A 19905-nucleotide genomic window follows, 5' to 3' on the forward strand; every position below is an offset into this window, starting at 1 on the left:
TTACCGCAGCTATAAACCAGAATAGTAATTAGTAGTGTGGCATAGACAGTTAGGACTTGGGTCATAATTAAAATAAATATTACTTATTAATAAATAAATTGTCAACTAGCCAGGTCTTTTGATGCAATAACAGCTTAATTTTGACTGTTTGTTTCTTGTTCAAAACAAAGAATCTGAACTTAATGTAACCTAGGGAAGAAAAAAGTTTGCTGCTGGGTTTTCCCCTTTCCCTGAATTTCAAGAAAAATAATGAAATCTGATATAGTTTATTGGGTTTGCATGGCAAGGTTTTGGTAGCGGGGGGGGACACAGGGGTGGCTTCTGTGAGAAGCTGCCAGAATCTTCCCGTATGTCTGACAGAGCCAATGCCAGCCGGCTCCAAGACAGACCCACTGCTGGCCAAGGCTGAGCCCACCAGTGATGGTGGTCGTGTCTCTGGGATAACATATTTAAGAAGGGGAAAAAAACTGCAGAAGGGCAACTGCAACTTGAGAGAGGAGTCAGGATATGTGAGAGAAACAACTCTGCAGACACCAAGGTCAGTGAAGAAGGAGGGTGAGGAGATGCTCCAGATGCCGGAGCAGAGATTCCCCTGCAGCCCATGGCGAAGACCATGGTGAGGCAGGCTGTACCCCTGCAGCCCATGGAGGTTAAGAGTGGAGCACTGGATTCTTTAAATCCTGTGACATCACCAGTGCCTTTGTGAGTGTGGCAGGCCCTAAACAGGGAGCTGGCAAGCACAAAAGGCTTGAGTCAGTCCATGGTTTTCCATTCAAACAACTCACACTGGTGACATGGGACAACTCCAGAGAAGGCAGTTTGAGTCCAGGAAAAAAGCCTGGAAGTATATATGCAAATGGACTCCAAAACTAACAGGGCCTTGGTCTGAACTGAAAAGCCCAATTAATGAAAGACATTTTTAAAAAACAGCAACCCACTCAGTCACATTCAGTCACAGCCACAGTGACACCCACAGCAGCAACTGGGATCCTCAGTCAATATGTCAAGGAGGTACATCTCAGTTGGCTTGTTTGGTTTCAGTGTTACCTCACTACATAACTTGATAAATCTAGCCTTTTTTTTTTTTAAATTATTCCTCCCCTTTTAGTTTTCTTTCAAGATGTAACACAGCTTGGTGTTGGAGATACAATGACAATCCACGATACATCACACTGAAATCCAGGTGACTACAGCTCAAAACTTTGGGAAGGGCATTTTTGCCTAACTTCAGACTCAGCTTCGCGTCAGTAATGAAACAGCATAATTGCCAGATTCCACGGGGCTGTTACAAGAATACAACTCCTTGGGCATCCAGACACCACACATGAGGACACGCGTATGTGGAGACAGATGGCTCTCTGTGTCAGCCGAATGTGAGGCTACCCATACTCCCAATAACCATGACTGTGTTTTCCAGACACAGTTGTTAAACTCTCACCTGAGACTGCGAGCTGACTGTTGGGTTTTTTGTTTGGCCACTTCTACCTTCTGCAAGCCTGCCCCCACTGCAGGAGCACATGCATGAAGGAGATTAACGATGACAAACACACAGGTAGGCTGTGAAAGCTGAGGGTTAGAGGTTTCTGAGTTTTTATGTAAAACATATATCCCCTAAGAGATCAACTGAGGACTTGCAGCAGCTGAGGAAGATGAGAGGTGTGGGTCTTCATCCACCCCAACCTGAAGGAAACTGAAAGGCCTCCAGTAGGATTTGCGGTTCATTAAGGACACTCACTCACAGGCTTCCAATTTCAGTGAGACACTGATATTTGTAATGGAGAGCAAGGGTCCAAGGAGCAGTACACATAAAATTGAAATAATTAGTCACACTGTTTAAAGAGGACATGACCTGGGAAAAAAAAAAAAAAAAAACCAAACAAAACCCAAGCAATAATAAGTGCATGCCTGAAACTGAAAAGTGTAAGAGTCACCTCAGGCCATTTTAGAGAGGCCACAGACAAACAGAAACTAATGTTATGCAAGGAAACTGATAAATATTGGCAATGAAGTAATTGTTCATATTAAGGTCTCCAAAAAGTAATGTTAATGCACTGGTAAAAGTGGTAGTCATTAGTTTTCTTCCAAAGACCTTGTAACTGACCCATTTTCCTTATGAAAACAATTATGTGAAAGCTAGTTTATTAATTTAGAATGCCCATATTTGTTGCATAAGGAAACAGCATCCAAAGTTGGACTGCTAGGATACAAACAAAATATTTCACTCTATCAGGCAACGAAGAAAAAAAAAGAGAAAAAAAATGAACTTTTAAACAACCACGAAGACTTTTTAAAGTAGATTTGGCAAGGTTTGCATATATCAGCTGCAGTAAGATCTTGACCTGCCAGCACAAAGTTGACTAATGACTTCTTGGTGTCACTTCACTGCTGCTTTTGGTCCCTATTCCTCAACATTAAGAAAAGAGAACAAATAAGGCTAAGAAGACAAGCATAGTGAGAAAATTCAATTAATTTTCAGCAAATATTACAGAAATTCTTTGGGCCCAACATCGCTTACCCTCAAAAGAGCTTAAGCACCCATTCCTGATAACAATGTTTTTTCATTACAATATGGGACTGCATGAAAAGAGTCATAGCCATATGAAAGAGGGAGTTCTAGTGCTTCCACGATTTGCAATTAGATTAAATGAAAATCTCATCTCCTGTTAGCTTTAACCCATCAATAGCATGTGTATTTCAAATGTTGAGTTTATTCCAGCCACTCTTCCTAAGAGACTTAGCTAGAAAGAGTTACTGATGCAGCATAAAAGGAGACACAGGGTTACCCTAAGTGGGAACCTTTACTGAGATTCCACATGCTGCTTAACAGGAGGAAAATCCTAGTGAAGCTTCTTGCCCCACAACCCTCTTCACTGTAATAGGAGGAATAGATTTGATTGAGCAAATACAATAATACTGACAGAATACAATTTTACCAACAGCAAAAGGCAGTAACTTCATTTTGCGCTATTATTCTGAATATGTCTATGCATAACTGCCTGAAGTGGTTCAAAAATCAACCTCACACATAAAAACAGGCAACAGATGGCATCAGATGGAGATGGCAGAGGAAAGCACATTAAAGAAAAAACTGACTCCAGCAAATATTAAAAAAAATATTCAGTTTTATGTCCATAAATATATGTATATATTTAGTTGTCCAATTAGTGATATCATGTGTTCTTATTTAAGAGAACTACCTTGAGTTCCCAGCTTAAATTTCTTGCCCTAAATTTTACCGGTAGAGTTATTCCACACTAATAAAGAGAGGTCCTTCTGCTGCAATGCGATGTTTTATAGACCCTGCAAACAGTCTGCTTCATTTATTACATCCGATTTCCATATTCATGTGCCCCAAACAGAAATCTGTATCGCGTTCTCAGTGAGCTCCCTCACGGCTGTGACCGCTGTTCTGTCCCTGCCTCCTCTCCTCCTGCTCCATCCTGTAGGAAGCGCAGCACGGTGCACAGCACAGAGCAGAGGGGATCACTCAGAGCTATCCTCTTGCATTTAACTTAGACATTGAGAAAATAAAGCATGGAGGGTTGGTGATTCCTTTCTCAGGAGGGGACGAATACCTTTGGATAGGGAGCATGGATGTAACCAGGTTTCTGATGACTGCTTCTCTGATTTCTGAAGCGATGTGTCCTGTTTACCACAAAGTTTGTATGCCAATTGCTTTCCTACTTGAGTAAATTCTGACATAGTTTGACACACAAATACCTTAAACGTATTGCTTTTACTCTGAAATGTTTATTGGTTTACTGATTCACTTAGCTTGAAAGGGCCCAGAAATGTTTGTATAGGCACAGTCTTTGACACCTACAACTTCAGATTTTATATTTACTTTTTCTTCTTTTCTACGTGCTAGGAATTTGGTGTTGGGCAATTGTATTATAAATAATAATTCTAAAAATTGGGAAAAAAAACCCTGCTATGTAAGAAAGGAGGAACAGATGGCTTAGCATATCTGGACTATTGCTTTTCATTATTTGACTATGACATTTAATTTACCGAAAGCAAAAACAGAGCATTGGGATGAGTAAAGTGAAGTTCAAACTTGAAGACACAGAAAAGGATTACAGCCAATTTTTTAAAACAAGGGAATCAGTCTTTTCTTACTAGAGGCACATGTTCAACAAAGGTCAATGCAGCGCATCATTTAAGAATGCTTCTGTACTTCTTGGAATAGCATATTCCCTCTTATTAGCTTTTGCAAGTAATGCCTCGTTGCCTGAAAAAGGCATCATCTTTTTCCATCACGGCAAATCACAATCAGGGATTGGTTATTTGTACCTCCAGGCCTCTCTCGAAACCAGCAGTGTCACGTACCCAGGGCATGAAAATACTAGTGACAAAAATGTTGTGATACAGTGTCCCCTTGGTATCACTGGCCATCACTAAGACATCAAGCCTGTCCTCTGCTTTCTTCCATAAAGAGGGAGAATTGTCTATCAGACTCAAAATCTTAATTATCAAGATACAAAATGTCTAGGCAGTATCTAAAAGCGCATAGCTGACAGCTTTTTCCCTCAAGGATACATAGCTTTTCTAGCACAGACATTAAACACAGGACAAGGATGAACTTTCCCAGGAATTAGTCTAGTCTAAGTCAGTGACATAAACTTTCCAGCTATTTAATGTTCATCACAACCTTGTGATGTCTGCTCCGGGGTGAAGGCACATCTCTTTGATCTCCCCTTTTTCAGGTTCAGCACTGTGTAGTGCACATTTCAGTGGCTCCCTATGGCACATTTTACCCTTGATGAGGCAATTGCTGTAGACATGACCAGAAGATACTCAAGATCCTATGCTCCCCACTGCTGTATAAAACCCTGTACAGAACAAATATACTACACCTCACTTCAGAGATTAGGAAAACCCATGCATTAGTGCTAGAGCTCCAAAAACCTGCTTAGTCTAGGGCAATGTTTGTTCCCCAACTGGACATATGGCTGCAGCACCCGTAGCTGTACTCAAGCTATCATCAGTGGAGTTAGTAGCAAAGACACACGCCTACCTAAATTTCATTTTATGTGTAATCATGTGTAATCTGTCGGGTTCCCTGGAGGATGTCTATAGCTTAGAGTACAATTTTGTAGCTATTAATATCCAGGTTAGTTAAATTAAAGCTAGCTCAGGTACAACTGTACATGCTGCAATCACGCTTTCAATCACAGGACGGAAAATATCCCAAACAGCCAAAACGCAGACTTCACAACAAACCCCAAGATTTTTATGGGCACGCCTGCCTGCACAGGCAAGCACAACTGGCTTCAGCATCGACCTGGAGGACAGCCAAGAGCTGGCCGTGCACTGTGTGAGGACACGAGCACTCCACTCCAGCACAGCTTCTCCCGGAGCCCTGCTGTGCTGCACCACAATGGAGGAGCTCACTCCCACCGGCACAGACACAGTCTCCAGTGCTCCTTGCTTCTGAACAGGACAGTTTGGTTTTTTCTCAGTGCTGGAGCTACTCAGGGTCCTTCAGGGCAAACACAGCCCACGTTTCCCACATGTGGCTGAAGAGGGCTCTGGCACAGGAATGGGGCTCCTCTGCCCTTGAGAAGGGTATGAGTTACTGCTCAGTTCAGAGACATTTGTTACAGCATTGATTTGTTCAAGCAAATTATGAAATCTCTCTCGTGTCTCAGTTTCCCCACCTCTAAAATCTATGTATATACCTGAAAGAAGCACAGTGTTAAATCTAAGCAGCACTTCAGAGATGAAAATCTCTAGGTAGGTGCTTATTAAATACGAAGAAGAGGTACAAGTACACAAAGAATAATTATCATCATGTTATCATCACATCTATGCATTATTTTTGTGTGCCTTTTTTGGATTTTAATCTTTCTTTTTTCTTTTAAAAGCAGGTACATAGAAATACACTTTGGGTTCAGCTGTTGCATGTAGACACTTGAAAGGGTTAAGGAGTAGGGATTTATTTGAATTAATCAGCAACAAAAGATTAATCTTTTCATGTCACTGTCTCTGGCAACTAAACCAGTTCAAGAGATTGCCAGTTTCTTCTGATTGTTTGTCCCTCATCCCAAAGTTGGGTTTATGCAACCAACTTGAGGTGTGTAGAGTAAGCACAGCCAGTGAAACTAGCTATGTTAAATTAAAAAAAGAAACAAAAAACCACACATCCACACCTCTTCCTTTCCAAAAATGGAAAGAGATGAGAAAGGTTAATCCAGATCAAGTTGTCAACCTGGTTAAATGACTGGCCTTGTAAATACAGCGGCGTGGCTGGGGGAAGCCAGTTTAGCACTGGTGATGTGGAAACACTGAGCTACTTCCCAACTTACTTTGGAGAAGCAGGCTGGGGAAACACACAATGGCAAAAGGCTCCTTGGGTGGGGTGCAATCCTGTGTGCTAATTTTGTAAATTTTTTTTCAATTTTAATTTTGACAAGACCCTCAGATGTGTCTATGCTGCGTGGGTAGGTCCATATGTTGACACCCCTCTCTGTCACCCACCAGCTCCAGCATACCTCTACGCAGAGTTGCCCCACTGTGAAGCCCAAGAGCAATGAGCTGCACAAGCCAAACAGTCTAACACTCCTTCTTATAGAGAGGACACCAAAGCCAAACCAGAGCAGTTAGATAAATCATACTGCACATTAGCTGTAAACCTGCGCGCAGGCACACTACCAAATAATCATTGGTTTCATGCACTTTGGCATCGTCTCCCACTGCTGCTAGGCACGTGGGGACAAAACGCTGGTACCACTGGCGGGCACTGTTGTTGTCCGGGGCTGAATCCAAGAACAGCAGAAAACAGTTGAAAAAGAGACTTGCCTTTGTAATCCCCATTTTGGACATGCAAACGGTACGCAGCGGGTTTGTACACGAATCCCCAGGGACATCCCGCAGCTCCCCAGCTGGGGAGGTGGGACATGTCCCCACATCCGCACCCAAACACGGGGGCATAGCACAGTCCTACTTGCACTGTGAGAACACCACCGATAGCAGGCAACCTGGGCCACCCCTGCATTGCACATATAGAAATGTAAGTACGTTAAAGAGGGCAACAAATACTGCAATCCAGGTGAAGTTCTCAGTGAGGAAGCAGATGGTGTCCGAGCTCCTATGCAGCAAAGCAAAGCAAAGCCCTGCCAAACTAAGCTGAGACTATGCTCACTGTTCTCATCTCAGAAGCTGCTTAAAAATGCACTTAATATGCATGTCTTTTCATGGTATAGTAGTTTACAAGCTGTTGGACCAATGAAGACCATCATCAGGCACTGGGCAGACAAGAGCCCTTCCCCAGCGAGAGAAGAGGCCCTTTCAGGTTGCGGTGCTACACTGGTTTTCAGCAAAAACACACCTTCCAGAAACAATCTCCCACTGCCCAAAGTTGCCTCTGGCCTAGATGAAATTTCACTTTGTGAAATAAAACCGTGAAGACGCACCACTGAGACATCACAAGAGCTGGTTGAAGTTGGCACAGAGTTATACAAACTCTACAAGGGAAAACAGTGAACAGATACGGCTAACATTGCCCCAGTTTGCTTTATTTTCATAGACCTATTTTGAATGATATGTCAAAACAAACATAAGACCAGAAAAATAAGTGAGATTAATTTTCTGCAAGTGTTAAACTCTAAGCTAAGAACAGCCTAAATGCTCAAGAGAGGTCACATAAAGATAACCTGGCTTACTGTCAAATCTCAAGCCTTTTCTCTCCAGCCTCTCTCTCACTTGAAAAACTTGTGTCGACCCACCAACCCTGTCAAAATCAACAATTTGAAAAGCAAAGCTTATGTGTGGTGTTAATCAGGATGTTTCTGTTTACTAAAAAGCCACCAAGACTTTGCATTTATATTTATATCCAGTGTAATGTATCTTTTGTCTGGACTATATGTGAACTGTATTTTCATTTTATTTGAACATGAATAATAATACCCAAAATTAAACTATGTTATTTTGAATGCTAACTGAATGCATACTGTGCTTTCTTATTTCATATGCACTTGCTAATAAAATGAGAACAAAGTTCACATTAAAATATCCATAACGCAAATAATTGAACTTCATGACAGGAGATGCACCAATACATTCTCCTCAGATACTAGAAGCTGAGTAGATAGTGCAACAAGGTGCCATCTGTTAATATTTATTGGTGAGGGAGAAATTGTTTATGTAAATTAACTGCTCCAGATGACATCAGACTCCCTTATTCCATTTTGTCTTATCAGGAGAAGAAAGACAAAAATCCCTTCAAATGCAAGTTTTTTTCCAGCTTCCTACACTAGCAAAAAGAAAAAAATCTTCCAGCGAGTGGAAAGTAATATTTGAACAACTATCTGTCCTAGGTTTTATATTTTAGAGGTGTACAGCAAACGATGTTCCATGAATACTGCATCTGATTAGGGAGCCCATTCTCAGCGTTTCAAAACTACTCACCAAATGGGACGACACGCTGCAATAGACTTCAGTGAGAAGTGGCACAGTCTCCCACGCAAATCACTGAGCTGCAGCTATAGCATCATGAATCTCATTCCAGCTTGCCACTTAATTATTGCATGGCCTTCAGCGAGTCATTTCACATCTCTCCTTTCATTTCCGCTCACACATTTCTTTATAGTCACTTTAGAGGTGGGAGGGTAGGCGGGTAAAGGGCTTGAAACGTAATGGTAGATATTCTTTCTATTAGAAATAAGGTTTTACTTCACCTTTTTTAAAAAAAAAACAAAACAGCTGTCAAAGTGTAGCCCTCATACAATGGGAACTGCTGTCAAGCACTTCAACATTAGCTCACGACAGCATTATGCCTTCCAGTTCTGGGTTTTGGTACTGTTTATTCACAGTACTTCTCTTCCCCTCAGGTTTAAGTGTGCTCATTAAGAAGAGGGTCCAGGGTTTTTGCTGTTCCCCATCGTGGGCATAGGATTTTAGTATAAAGTGAGTATAATAAACTTGACGCAGGTAAGACAAATTGTCCTGAAAACAGCAGAACCACAAGTCCTGCATAAAAAAACTACTTCCTAACAGACTTCAAAGCTTCTTCTCTGAAGCGTGGAAACCTTAAAGTCATTTTAAAATAAAAACTGCTATAATGGCAAGGACAGCTTTTTCCTCTGTTTCATACTTTGAAATAGCTTTATTGTTTCATTCCAAAACTTTCCCGTTGCCAATCCCTGGTCAAAAAGATAGATTGAGGCAGACATCCAGTGCAGAGTATTTCAGCAAAAAGAGCTAAAACTTCTGCAGTCATGACAATGGCCAGTGAAGTGGCATATCAGTCCCTGAAAAATACATGTGCTGCCAGACAGGCGATATCACCGTAAGCTTTGGTGTTCACAGAAAAGACACAAATATTTTTCCCTGACAGTAACACAGATTTTAATGCAAAGTATAATTTTTTTTTCAGCCTAGATTAAAATTTATACAAAAACTTTTTAGAACACATTTTATTTAATAAGGAAACAAAGAAACCATCTCTCCACTTTGCCGGTATTTGGCCTTGCAGATCCAAAACAGAAGAAAAGCCAAGCGTAAGACTGTTAATTAGTTGGACAAGTGTTTTTCCCTTGATCTGAATTAAGAGAAGAATGCACCATTTTCTTTTTTATGTCAGAGTACATTTTCTCTATATCATTGCAGTGCCAACACAAACACATTCTTAAGTATCACTTAAGAGGGAAATTACATGCAGCTTTAGTTTCCATGCACCTTTCAAAAGCACAACTAAAACCAGAAAACACCACAGGAGCAAGAACACAGACCACACTGACCAAGAAAGAGTCCCTGGCCCCCAGCTATTTATAAATATAATAGCGCTTCAGCACTGGGAAACAAAAAAAACTACATCCAAATGCAGATACCAGACAAATATCATAAAATGCTCATTGCTGGAGATATCAACACAATTTTTCATAGGAGTAAACAAGTGACTTAAACTTACTGTTTCTCCTCTTGCAATCTTTGATTTTCTAAGTCAACACAACAAAAATAGTCCCCGCATCCCAACTTCACAGTTTTCCAAGCAATCGGGCTTTCAAGGGAGTGAATAAAACATTTTCAGGGTCACAAGTTCATTCAGTGCAGGGCTATCTGCCTCTCCTCTTTAGCTAATGGCCATGCACAACTTGGGGCAATAAACTGTGCTACTAAGGAGAGAAGTGGGAGAATGTAGGAGTTTGGTTGCCCTTGCTGGCTCTTATCAGAGGTTCTTTCAACGGCTGGTGCATCTAGTGGTCAAAGTTCATGTTGCCTCTGAGATAATTGGGTATTTGTATGTGCTGAGCTTCTCTAGCACTCCAGAGGTTCTTACTTATCCATCTTTATTCATTTACTGAAACAAGTACTTTTGCCTCTTTTCTGTGCCCTCACCAAAACTCTTCCATGTGACACTGGAAGTATCTGGTTGTTCAGAGGAATAGATTAAATCATCCTGCTGTGGCCAATGGCTCTACTGTGACTGCAGCTGACAGTGGAAAGGCAGCATGGGCAGGGAGGCTACTAGCAGGCAGAAAACCCAACGGGATGGTTTCCCAAAAACGCCACTGGTGGGAGCAACACAGGTTGGAAACTCATATTCTTCTTCAGTCACTGGAGTTCATCAAGGTCACGTTATTACTTCTTCCAAAGGCAGGATTCTGGGGATTCATGACTGGTACATTCTGGGGACTGTGACAGTGGTAACAACTTCTCCTAATATCAAAAACTAAGGAAAAAAACAAATCACCAGTTGCATACAGTAGCTTGGGCAAGTGCAAGACCCAGCCCCAGCTGCCGTTCATCCCCTCTGTTCCAGAGCACAACAAGCACAGGGATAGTGCAGCTGGGGTAGATCAAAACAGATAACTCAGCTGAGTCAGGATTCAAAAGCAGGAGAGGTGTCCTGAGTCTGAAGTATCATTTTAGTTATCACTTTGGTATCGTGATGGTCTCTGGCGATAGGGTCAACTTCACAGTCTGTGCTTCTCCATGATATTCTCTCATTATCTTATGAAAATCTTGGTTAAAAGTTGTTATGGCTGTGCCACAACATATGTGGTAGACACTGGTATGTGACACAATAAACTGCTGTGTTGTGCCACTGCTGCCACTGCCTGCATGCAGGAGTGTCCTGGTTCCGGTGGGGATAAGGTTAATTTTCACAAGGACCCTGGATGAGACACAGCCCAGTTGGGTCAGCTGACCTGAACTAGTGAAACAGGTATTAGATACCATGTGAAGCCATGCCCAGTGTATAGCTGAGGAGCTGGATAGGGTTGAGAGGGAATGCCAAAAATTGCCACCTGGGAGTGGGATGGGCTTCAAGTTCCAGTCGGTGAGGGGTGGTACATTAATCGTGTTTTATATATTCCTCAATCAGTATCATTGTCGTTGTTTTCCTCTTTCCTTCGCTGTACTATTAAACTGCCTTTATCCCACAAGTTTTGCCTTTATTTTTCCCATTCTCCCCCCACCTAGCTGCTGGGGTGGGGGGTGAGAAAAAAGACTACATGGTTCTTTGTTGCCAGCTGGGGCGAAACCACGACAGTCCTATTTTGGCACCCAACATGGAGCACGAAGAATTGAGATAACAACAGACCTGACAAGAGCGTGTTAAAATCGACTTGTTATAAGCATTAATTATATTAGTTAATTAGTCACTGGTCATAATGTTGCTTTGTTTGTTTGCATGGCTGTGTTATGTAAATTCTTATATGCTTTATGTACTCCCCATGATGCTATTTATCACTTCTGGGAGAGGGATCAGGATTATCATTTTGCTGTCCTGTGTAATAGCGACTTATAATAACACCACTGTTCAGGAGGTTATGTTGGGGTGTTTATGCAGCATTGCTGTCCAGCCCATACCTCAGGCGCTGTGCCTCAGATTTACTAATAACCATACCCAATCTATGGGGGAAACAGAGGGGGATACAGTCCCCAGGTCTGTCATCTCCCTTTTCTCCTTCAGGCCAGGTATGACAACTTTTGAGAATTTTTAATATCCTTGTGTTGTTCAAACCAGCATGTTCCTGTTGCTGTGTGTCCCAAATGTGATTCAGGTCTTTTTTAGGGTTAAACAACTATTTAAAACTACCACACAGAGATCTGCCCCAAGGCTGAATGGTCATGGGTGGCATGGGATGCGGGACAATATGGGCAAGTGTCTAGAGAACTTCTTACCTCCAATGGTCTGGAACTTCACGCCCAAACAACTACAGGACCCTGATAAAGTGATAGAATATTTGAAAGGAAAATGCTGTGGCTATTCCAGAGACGCACAACTTACCTCACTGTACTGGGCCCTGGCCACTATCTACCAAACACTGCTTGATATTATGCAGCACCCTCAGGGAAAAGAGATGGAAACCAGATTGACAGGCAGTGCAGCTTCTCCAACCCCTGCGACAGGCACTGTGGCTACTCAAAACCCTGTGGCAGGCACTGCAGGTGAACCAGAAAACCAACCCAAGCTGGTATCAGCCACCCCTATGCAGATGAAGAAATACATGAAGAATCAGTTTGCTTAGTAAGGGATGATGATGAACCAGGGCCATCATGAGAACCGGAGGAAGAGGCAGAGCCAGAGGTAGTCACTCAATCCCTATCCCTGAGTGAGCTGTGAGATACGTGAAAGGATTTCAGCTGACTTTCAGGAGAGCACACTGGCTGCTCCAGTGCTGGGATAACAGGGCCAGTACCTTGGAATTAGAGCTTGGGGAAGTCAAGCAACTGGGATCCCTGTCTAGGGAAGGCGGCATTGACAAGGCAATTGGTAAAAAGACACAAGCCCTCAGCCTCTGGAGGCAACTGCTGTCAGGTGTGAGGGAAAGATACCTCTTCAGTGAAGATGTTGTATGTCATCCAAGCAAGTGGACCACCATGGAAAGAGGAATCCAGTACCTGAGAGAATTAGCCGTGTTTTATTATAACCCAGACAATGCATAGTTACCCACAGATCCTGATGAATTCCAATACACGTGGCCCATGTGGCAGAAGTTTGTACAGAGTGCACCATCATCGTTTGCCAGCTCATTGGCAGTGATGGAATGGAAAGGCAAAGAGGTGGCTGGCCAGCTCCGGCGATACAAAGAAACTCTCTCTTCCTCCCTTGTCTCAGCTGTGAAGAAACTGTCCCGGAAAGCCCAGCAACCTGAAGAGAATATGTCCTACTCCCCACCTGTGTGGGCCAGTATCTCAGCTATTGGGAGTAGCACACCATGAGGTCCCACGCAGTTTTACCTGCTTGACCACGGAGAGGACGTGTGAATGTGATGGACAACCTACACTGATCCTACAGGCATGAGTACATGAGTTGTAAGGACATAAGTTGTAAACAATCAAAAAATGGGATCCCTTCAGAAAAAGTGCCACTCCAATTTCCAGTGGGCAGTTCCCCAGACAGAGTAGAAGGACTGATCTTACCTCAGATCCTCTTAAAGGGACTTCTAAGCTATTTTTGCAAGAAGTAATGTATATTATGACCAGGATTAGAGGGGCCCTGCCTCCAGCCAGGTGGGGGAAAAGGACAACTGGGTTTACTGGAATGTGTGGATTCAGTGGCCTGGCACATCAGACCCACAGGAGTATAATGCTCTAGTAGATACCTGTGCACAGCGTACGCTGATGCCATCAAGCTACAGAGTGGCAGAACCCATCTGTATTTCTGGAGTGACAGGACGATCCCAACAGCTGACTGTACTGGAAGCTGAAGTGAGCCTAACTGGGAATGAGTGGCAAAAACACCCCATTGTGACTGGCCCAGAGGCTCCATGCATCCTTAGCATATATTACCTCAGGAGAGGGTATTTCAAGGACCCAAAAGGGTACCAGTGGGCTTTTGGCATGTCTGCCTTGGAGACGGAGGAAATTAAAAAGCTGCCTATCTTGCCCGGTCTCTTGGAGGACCCTTCTGTTGTGGGAAAAGCCATCCAGCTGGCTTTAGACATTGCTGAACAAGAAAAGCGGCCAGTGCTCTACCTCTGTACTGACTCACAGATGGGGGCACATGCCCTGTGGGTTACATCAACGTAAGCAGAGCAACTGGCAGCACAGAGGCAAACCCATCTGGGCTGCCCCAGTGTGGCAAGACATTGCTGCCCAGCTAGAGAATCTGGTTGTGAAAGTATGTCATGTAGATGCCCATGTACCCAAGAGTCAGGCCACTGAAGAACATCAAAACAACCAGCAGGTGGATCAGGTGGCTAAGACTGAAGTAGCTCAGGTGGATCTGGACTGGCAACATAACAGTGAACTATTTATAGCTCGATGGGCTCATGACACCTCAGGTCATCAAGGAAGAGATGCAACATCTAGATGGGCTCGTGACCGAGGGATGGACTTGATCATGGACACTATTGCACAGGTTATCCATGAATGCGAGACGTGCTGCAATCAAGCAAGCCAATTGGTTAACACTTCTGTGGTATGGAGGACGATGGCTGAAATATAAATATGGGGAGGCCTGGCAGATTGATTATATCACACTCCGACAAACCTGCCAAGGCAAGTGCCATGTGCTTACAATGGTGGAATCAAACACCGGATGGCTGGAAACACACTCTCTGCCCCGTGCCACTGCTCAGAACACTATCCTGGGCCTTGAAAAGCAAGGCTTATGGAGACATGGCACCCCAGGGAGAATGGAGTCAGACAACAGGATTCATTTCCGAAACAGCCTCATGGACACCTGGGCCAAAAAGCACGGCATTGAGTGGGTATATCACATCCCCTATCATGCACCAGCCTCTGGGAAGACAGAATGATACAACGGACTGTTAAAAACTACACTGAGAGCAATGGGTGGTGGGACTTTCAAACACTGGGATACACATTTAGCAAAAGCTACCTGGCTAGTTAACACCAGGGGATCTACCAACTGGGCTGGCCCTGCCCAATCAAAACTTCCACCTACTGTAGAAAGGGATAAAGTCCCTGTAGTGCACATGAAGAATATGCTAGGGAAGACAGTCTGGGTTAGTCCTACCTCAGGCAAAGGTAGACCCATTCTCGGGATTGCTTTTGCTCAAGGACTAGGGTGCACCTGGTGGGTGATGCAGAAGGACGGGAAGGTCCAATGTGTACCTCATGGGGATCTGATTTCGGGTGAGAATAGTCAATAAATCAAATTGTATGTTGTCAATAGCTGAATAAGCCTGCCACTGTATGTCATCACTACTATAAGTGCTACATGCCATATGAGTGGTACTACAAAAGGAATCACCCAAACTAATGACAGATGAACACTGATGAAACCAAATAAAGTGCAGCACTGACGGGATCAGAACTGACCTCAGCAACTGGCACCAGCAACTTCCTCAAGATCAACATCTTCAACCTGCAGACTGTGGGCATGGACTGCAGCAGATACACTCACTAGCCATAAGCTCCCAATACCGCATGCAACCGTCCAGCACCACACAACATCTCACCTGCCCTGAGAGACTGTTCTAACAGTAGGAGCCCAAGGCCATGGATTAAATGAACTCAATGGACATTTTAGAGGGATCACCAGTAGACTAAGGGAATGATATCTGTATGTATATATATGTGTGTTTATGTATATCAAAGACAGGGAAAAGTGGTGGTAATTAATTGGAAAGTGTAAGATCTGGGCATGATGTAGATGGTATAGAATAAGGGGTAGATAATGTCCTGGTTCCCAAGAGGGTTGGGTTAATTTTCACAAAGACCGGGGGTAGGATGCAGCCAGGAAGGTACACAGCAAGGTCAGCTGGCCCAAACTAGCCAAACGGATATTCGATACCATGTGACACTATGCCCAGTATATGCCATGATGCTGTGCCCAGTATATAGCTGAGGAGCTGGACGGAGTGGGGTTGGGTTAAAATCACCACTTGGGAGTGGGCTCCATCAGTATTATTTTTCTTGTGTTCCTCTATCCTTCGCTATTCTGTTAAACTGCCTTTATCTCAACCCACGAGTTTTGCCCTTTTCTAACGATTCTCTCCCCATCTCGCCACTGGGATGGGGAGTGAGCGAAAAGACCGCATGGTTCTTTGTTGCCAGCTGGGGCTAAACCACAACAAGGAGAAGTACAGGCTTCCTCACAGGGCTGAGCAGAGCCTGCTGCCCCGAGGCCTGCTCTCACCACCAAGCCCTGTAGCATCCATGAAACCACAATGTCACCACGTGTGCAGCAGGAGCATCAGCAATAACTTACCTAGAAGCCAGGTGCCATCAGGGCGCAGCGCTGTTTCAGCCATGTCTGCAGACTTCAGAGATTCTGCCTTTGACACCAAGTCCCATAAGTATCCAATCAGTTTTCCCTCCTTGGCACAAGTATTTAATCTGGACTGACATGTCCATTCTAGCATCTCTTCCACTTTCCAGTGGACTGGTTTAGCAAATTACATTATGTATGATAAATCTAGCTCTTATATTGCACATAAAAAAACCAATTCCATGCTAACTATTGTACGATTAAAGTACCCAGCATAGCAAATTACATTTACTTCCTCAAGAATAATATTCCTCCTGGTAGAAAAATAGTAACTACTCACATAAGACTTGCTCTCTTTGCTTTCCTTCTTCTGCAATGTCCTAACCAGTGATATGCAAAAATCTCTTCCTGCAAAAGTAGGGTTTATCACCTATATGTATGGTTTAAAGACACCTCTTTAAATTACTGCCTTCTCCAGGCATGTTTCAGAATGTATCTTGTAACCAGACAAACTTATAAAGTTCACTTAACAGCTTTGTAGAGAGTGGTTCTGGGGTTCCAGAATATCCGGGGTCTCTTCAGAAACCCCTTCAGCTCTATACAGATTCAATAGGGTCTTGTTTTCACGCAGTTACATTTGCTTTGTAATGAAATCCGAGATTTGACTTCAACAACTGAAACAAAACTGCTTGTGTTAAAGGAAGGGAAAAGCACGTTAAATTTCTTTCTAGTCTGAATGTCTGGGAAGTCAGGGGAGAATTGCCAGTGTGAGATTGTTCCCTATGAAACTCTGTTCACTAGCAATATGAGTGGGCCAAATTTGACTGATATATTAGTTGAAAGTATAAAAAGAAGATTTTTCAGCTACTTGTGTATTTTGGGGACTGCATCTGTTAATGCTGTAAGGATCCTTTGGTCCTGGTAAATTGTAATTTATTGTAAATTAGTAATTTACAATGTGTTTGAGTTCATGTTTTCCATAAAGCAAAAAAGATAGTCAAATAATTTTGTTCTGTTAGTATATGCCATCATGTAGTACTCTAACCACTCACTGCATAAATATGTAGCTGTAAGCTTAAGATGAGAGACTAAAATAGCTCTCGAATTTATTTAAGAACAGCAGGCAGCACTCCAATCATAAAGTTTTGATCTTCTTAAAGAGTAGCATGCTCTTTCTTGCCTGAGTATCATTCTTTTAAATCAGAGCTCCTTTTAAAGCAATCAAAGAGCTCAAAATTTAATCAGAGTTCCTCACCTGCAGTGGTGGTAGAAAACAGTCCATCAGAGTCCTACTTTATGGGAACATAAAATAGCCTGGGCCAGTTCTCCACCATATGAAACCCCATTTGGGCTGAAATGAAACTCTGCAAATAAGCAGAAACCATTCCACTCCTATTAAACCCAAGTTCCTGTCCCATCCATGCCAGACAGTACTGGAATTTTCTGTATTTCACATCCAGAAACAGGAGTTTTCTACAGGCAGATCTGGTGCAGCAAGCAGATCTGAAACAGACTTACCTCTGCAGTCTATAGGAAAACACTTCAACAAGCACTTGAAATTCTGAAAGGCAGGTGACTGTGATGACTTCAACTGCGATTAGCTATTTGCATAATTAGCTTTACTGATCATAATCCACTTCTGCAAAAATAGTGTCCTAGAGATCACAGTTGCTCCAGGGACGGTCTATGTGGGCATTGAAGGGTCAAGTGCACATTCCTATTACCAGGAAAATACTAAATTCAGGGCTGTTTGTGAGGGTGAGGTTCACTGAGAGCATAATCACAAAAATAACTTCAGGTCTGTACTCCTGGGTCCCATCCACAGCATTACATGAGGTCCTGGTACTTCATTTGGGACATGGCTACAGTGCAATGTGACTGCCAAAGTAAGGTCTCCTGCAGGATCTATGCCTGAAGCCACCAGCATAGCTAGTGCACCAGCTACCCATCATAGTAATTTCTATTCGATGTCTACTTACCTAACTGTCTCACTAACTTGGGATATTTGCACGGACTGAACTGGTTACAGTGGCCACATGTTTCATTCAGGACAGCTGACAAAGTCTTGCTCACATAGGACAAAAAAAAAAAACTAAGGCATCCAAATGAGAACAAACCTCAAAGTTGTTTCCCAGTCTTATTCTTCCAACTGTTGAATTTTACAGGATCATAGAATAATATCAGAGAATCATGTAACGGTTGGGATTGGAAGGGAACTTTAAAGGTCATTAGTCCAACACCCTGCAATGAGCTGGGACATCGTCAACTAGATTGGGTTGCTCAGAGCCCCAGCCAACCTGACCTTGAACGTTTCCAGGGATGGGGCATCTACCACCTCTCTGGGCAACCTGTGCCAGTGTTTCAGCACCATCATCATAAAAAGTTTCTTCCTTACATCTAGTCTGAATCTACCCTCTTTCAGCTTAAAACCATTATCCCTTGTCCTATCACAACAGGCCCTGCTAAAAAGTCTGTCCCCATCTATGGGGGACAAGCCCCTTTTAAGTATTGAAAGGCTGCAATAAGGTCTCCCTGGAGCCTCGTCTCCTCGAGGCTGAACAACCCCAACTCTCTCAGCCTTTCTTCGTAGGAGAGGTGTTCCATCTCCTTGAACATTTTTGCAGTGCTCATCTGGATCCATGTCTTTCCTGTGCTGACAGATACAGAGCTGAATGAGGTGGGGTCTCACCAGAGCAGAGCAGAGGGGCAGAATCACCTCCCTTGACCTGCTGGCCACACTTCCTTTGATGCAGCCCAGGATATGATTGTCTTTCTGGGCTGCAAGTGCACATTGTTGGCTCATGTCCAGCTTTTCATCCACCAGTAAACTCCTTCTCAGCAGGGCTGCTCTCAATCCCTTTATCCCTCAGTCTGTATTGATACCAGTCCTTGCATTCAACCCTGTCTTGCAGTCCATCCACTCAAGAGGTGTGGGGAGAGAGGTTGCCAGTGAAGACTGAGGAAAAAATCTGTTGAGTACCTCAGCTTTCTCCTTGTCCGTTACTACCAGTTTGCCAGTCTTGTTCATCAAGGAGTATACTTTCTTTGACCTTCCTTTTCTGGCTGACGTACCTGTAGAAGCCCTTATTATTATTTTTTGCATCCTGTGCCAGGCTCAGCTTCAGTTGCACCTTGGCCTTCCTGACCCCATCCCTAGACAACTGGGCAGCTTCCCAGGATACCTGTCCCTGCTTCCACTGCCTGTGCATTTCCTTCTTGCCATTTAGTTTCACCAGCAGGTCTCGACTCACCCATGCTGGTCTCTTGCCTTCCTTTCCTGATTTCTTTCTTACACACAGAGATCAAAAGCTCTTGTGCTCTATGGAAAGCATCCTTAAAGATCTGCCTTGTCCCTGAGTTTCCCAGGGGGACGTATTGACTGACTCATGGAACAGCTGGAATTTTCCTTTTCTAAAATTCACTTTACTCTTTGTCTGTCCCATATCCCTCAGAACTGCAGACTCCACCAGTGCATGATCACTGCAGCCCAGGCTGCCTCCAATCTTGATGTCACCGGTTAGCTCACTTGCATTGGTGACCCACAGGTCCAGTAACACAACCCCTCTGGTAGGGCTGTGTAGTACCTGGCTTATGAACTAATCCTTGATGCATTCCAGGAGTCTCCTAGATTGCCTGCAGCTCAGCGTGACACTGTTCCAGCAAATGTTGGGGTAATTGAAGTCCCCCAGCAGGATGAGAGCCTGTGAGCATGATGCCTCCTGTAGCTGGAGTAAGAAGGCTTCCTCAATAGGCTCCCCTTGATCAGGCAGCCTCTA

Source organism: Chroicocephalus ridibundus, chromosome Z, assembly GCF_963924245.1.
Source record: "Chroicocephalus ridibundus chromosome Z, bChrRid1.1, whole genome shotgun sequence".
Lineage (NCBI taxonomy): Eukaryota > Metazoa > Chordata > Aves > Charadriiformes > Laridae > Chroicocephalus > Chroicocephalus ridibundus.